Here is a 4,337-nt window from a genome sequence, read left to right on the forward strand (position 1 = left end):
GAATATGATGTCTGCAATTTATTCCCTAATGGTTCAGAAAGAAAAGCAATGCCATGAAAATATAAATGACTCTGAGAGAGAATAAAGAAAGCAAATGAGGCAGCTTGTTACTTGTGAATCTGATTAAATTATGAGAGTTTTTGTTATTTTTGTAACTTTTCTCTAAGTTTGAAATTATATCAGAGTGAAAAATTACAAAATTTTTTTCTGAATTAGTCACTTTATGCAAATGTATAAATTTAGACTCTTGGTCAGTTATGCATGTGGACAGTGAAATGGTTAATTTATATAAGATATATTTTTCTCTTACTATTTTTATTTTGCACTATAAAGAACAACAACCAGTAGTAGTGCTTTTCTTCACATTTGTATGGATTTGAGGAAATTACTGCCTTTTCCTCTGGAGAAATAACCTGCAGACAAAAAAGAAGTAGTACTACATTATGAAATCTGCAAATCCCAGAAGTCAACAGCTTACAGACAACCCTGGGGGTGGGGAAGAAAACAAGTCTCGCAGGAGACAGACAAGCACGAGTAAGGACTGCAAACTGGGGAAATCCGTAGTTTTCATTCCAGAATACATAGCAGGGACCTCTTTTTCCTGCCCCTTCCCCCCCCACCCCCTCCCGCCTCCCCCACTGCCACCACCTCGAAGGGGTGATTGGCGGTCTATGGTCTGAAGAATTCCTTTCAAATGACCCAAAAGTTGCTGGGAGGAGAGGTGCAGAGAGAAAGGTTCAATGTGAATAAGAATCATGCCGAAGTCCAAGAAAGAGCCCACAGTGAAAAGGCCACCCAGAAGGGCCAGCGTCTCCCTACTTCAACCAACTGCCTCCATTGGACCCAGAGGGAACCTCCAAAACATTTAAGGGGTCAAATCAGAACATATCTGGTGTCCCGATGAACCCTGGAGGGTTAGTTGCCTCAGACGTTGGTGATCAGCTTAGGCCCTGAAGCAGAGACAGATACTGAGATTACCAAAGTAAAAAACAAATAAGGTGGAAATAGTGTTTCCTTCCAAATAAATTGGCTTTGTAATAGCTTTTCTTCGAGCCTAGCAAGAATTTCTCCCCTGTTGCTGCAGGTACGCATTGCCTTACACTGGAAGTGAAAAGGTGAACTTTGAGGTGCCAGGACTGGGCAGCTTGAATGGGCAGGAAGTCTGCAAGTACAGGATGACTCCATGTGCTCTCACAGGCTTGGCATTCCTTCCTTCAGTCCTGAGACCTGCCCCCAAGGTCAGCCTGAACTTTGTCTGTGAGCCTGGTGACTACTCAGTCACACTGGCATAGTATTGCACAGGTATGAAATGTCCACCAGTTTAAAAAACAAAATTGCTGTTGCTCTTGGGCCTGGGCTGGTTCCCCACCCCAGTTTTTGCAGGATGTGGCCGTGGCCGTGGGGCTCTGGCTGAGCTCTGAGACTGTGGACGCGCGGGCACTGGCGCCCACATGGAGGTAGGGCAGTTGTGCATGTTCAGTAGGAGCCCTGCCCACCGGGGCTCAGTGTCTGCAGGTGGGCTGTGAATGAAGAGCTGGCTGCCTCCCCTGGGCAGTATGGAACCTGCAGGTGGGTGTGGAAGACAGGATCTTAGATTCATGTTGCAAGAACTGGTCCAAAAAGCCAAAGCTGGGCGAGATCACATGTCTCCTCTGCTTAATGTCATTGAAGGCCTCCTTCAGGGGGAGCTGCTTGGTCTTCATGAGGTAAGCCATGCAGGTGGTGGGCAAATGGGAGATCCCAGCTTCACAGTGGGCCAGGACCATGCCTGTTGTTGCTTAAAAGTGGAAGCTAATGTGAGCCGCGATGATCCACTTGTAGTGTAGATGGGCCAGGCAGGCCTCAGAGGTCCTCGGTGAGACACTCAGCAGGACCACGAGGAACAGGTTGGTGAGGATCTCAAACCTGGATGCATGGTTGGCATTTCCAAGGTTGAGGAATGGGAGGGCTCAGAAGATGGCCTGCAGCTGATGTTGAGCACCGGTTTCTCACCCTGGCTAATGAAGGCCCTCTCAAGTTTCAACTTCTCTTGTGAAATGGGCTTTACATCCATGCTGCATCCAGGGTGTTCTGAGTAGAAGGTCTCATAACCTCCTTTGAGGAAGTAGATGTGACCAGAAAGATTCCAGGCCACCCTGTATGCTCAGTGCCCAACCTGAGCAGGCTCCTCAACACCTCAGAAGCCCTATTTTATACTTTTATAAATCTCTGAAACAGTATATTATCCCACACATTTCCCCCAATGTAATTAAATACAGATTTCATGCAAATTTTATTATGTCAGTTAGAATTGGGATGGATTCATTAACAACAATAACAACAATTCTGCTATTGATGGGGTTAATGTTTCTGGTACAGTATAGAGGTTTCCTCTCACATATTCATAAAAAGATAAAATTTTCCATTACTGGCTCAAAATTATAGGGATGCCTAGCATTTATGAGTGATGTTAAATTTAAAGAACTTTAGGATGTATCCCAAATGTTCTAAGTTGGTCTTAAAAGTTGCTTTAAGTCTAAAAGTAAATGTTTAAATCACATCTTGAGCTCACTTATATTTTCAGCTTCACTCATCTCCACCCTGTTATTTCACATACTGGTGGAAGCCTGAGATAGTGTCAGGGCCCTTAAACCAGATGACAGAACATCTGGAAGATGTAGTATATTTGGGAAATATTTATATTCAATTCTATTAAAAAAACTGAGCTACAAATAATTTATGAGAAGAAAAAGACCATGTCCTACATATGCAATGTAACAATCACAAGTACACAAAACTATGTAAAATTAAGGAAGAAACCCTCGTTTCTGAATTTTCTGTTGACTTCATTTTGTTACTTTATCATTTGCTTTGTTAGTATTCATTAGCAGGATTCAAAACTTCATTCATTCATTCATTCATTCACTCAATTCAAATTACAATTACTAAAAGGAAAAAAAGATCCCAGGCCAAGCTTCCTCTTCTGAGATGGCAGGCACTGGGATACTGTGCACCTTTGTTCTCTGTTAGTAGAGGAACAAGGCAGAGGCCTGGCCCTTACCTCATTGTATCCAACTCTCTTCCTTGCTCGAAAATCTTCCCCGGGCCCTCCAGGCTCTGTTCTGCCTCAGAGCATTTTCACTTGAACTTGAGTGGCCTCTGGACTGGTTCTTTCTCATTGCTTGGTTCCCAGATCACCCAGTCCTCTTGCCAGCCCACCTCTAGTGAAGGATTGACTGTCTCGCAAACAAGAGAGTCCTGGAGGCAACACAGAGAATAGCTATACAGGACTCTCCCGATCCAAATGCACAATTTGCTTCAATACATACACAAGGTATTAAGAGCTTCCGATGTGGGACAATATGAAGCACATATGATCACTTCTGTGTTTTTTTTTTGTTGTTGTTTTATTTGCATTTGTAATGTTTTGGTTTCTCTTTTCAAGAGTTCTGAAGTTAGACTGTTGGATTCTAATGTGAATTCCCCCACTTCGAGGTTGAGATTTTGAGTAGTGTATGCACTCTCTCAGAGCCACAGTTTCCTAGACTCTTAGGATTCTGTGAGGACCTAATAGGAATATTTGTAAAATTGTTGGACCAAGGCCTGGCACTTTCAACACTCAATAAATAAGCTATTGTTGTTGTAAATATCCAGTTATTCCCTGAATAAATAAACATGACAGTCATAGTGGCTATATATGTCTATCTTTCCTCCCCACTCCCTTATCCATAACTTTCCAGCAGGGGAAACTTGAGAACCCATAAAGGTATCAGGACCCAGGTTCCAGATTCTTCCATAATTAACCCATCTACAGGACCTGAGTTAGTCCCTTAAGGCCTCTGACCCTGTTTCCTCATCATGAACCTGGAAGAGAGGTGGGCAGGGTGGAGGGACCTCAAATGTGTGGCACATAGGGAAGACAGATGGTACAGACCAGGGTAGGAAGGTATTATTCAGCATGACCACATTCTAAAATCCCAGGGCACAAGGTATATGAGATATAATGTAGTGCCCCCCCTACCCCCAACAGGAGACAGCACACTGACCCTATTTTTCTTAAATTTTCCAAAATAAATTCCACTCCTTCCATAACATTGTTTTACTAAATCTTTTATGATCATCATTCTTATTCCAGAATAAAAGTTCCATAGCACCATCTCCTTATAAACAGTACAGTGTACTCATCACTACATTGGTTGGCTGGCTCTCCTGCTAAACTGTGAGCTCCGGAAGGCAGAGATGTTTGTTTTGTTCATTGACATATCCCTAGCATGGACGACAGGGTCTGACACACAGCAAATGTTTGCCAAAGCTGTTGAGGAGCTTGGGTGAGAGGCCTGAGGTAAGTATGTGTGATA

The 4,337-nt window shown here is 43.3% G+C and overlaps 1 pseudogene; it reads right to left on the reverse strand.

Annotated features, from left to right (window-relative positions):
• Window positions 1–924: 924 nt before the first annotated feature.
• Window positions 925–3,045, reverse strand: LOC103286630 (dual specificity protein phosphatase 5-like; annotated as a pseudogene).
• Window positions 3,046–4,337: the final 1,292 nt, after the last annotated feature.

The sequence above is a fragment of the Eptesicus fuscus genome, chromosome 15 (genome assembly GCF_027574615.1).
Source record: "Eptesicus fuscus isolate TK198812 chromosome 15, DD_ASM_mEF_20220401, whole genome shotgun sequence".
NCBI lineage: Eukaryota > Metazoa > Chordata > Mammalia > Chiroptera > Vespertilionidae > Eptesicus > Eptesicus fuscus.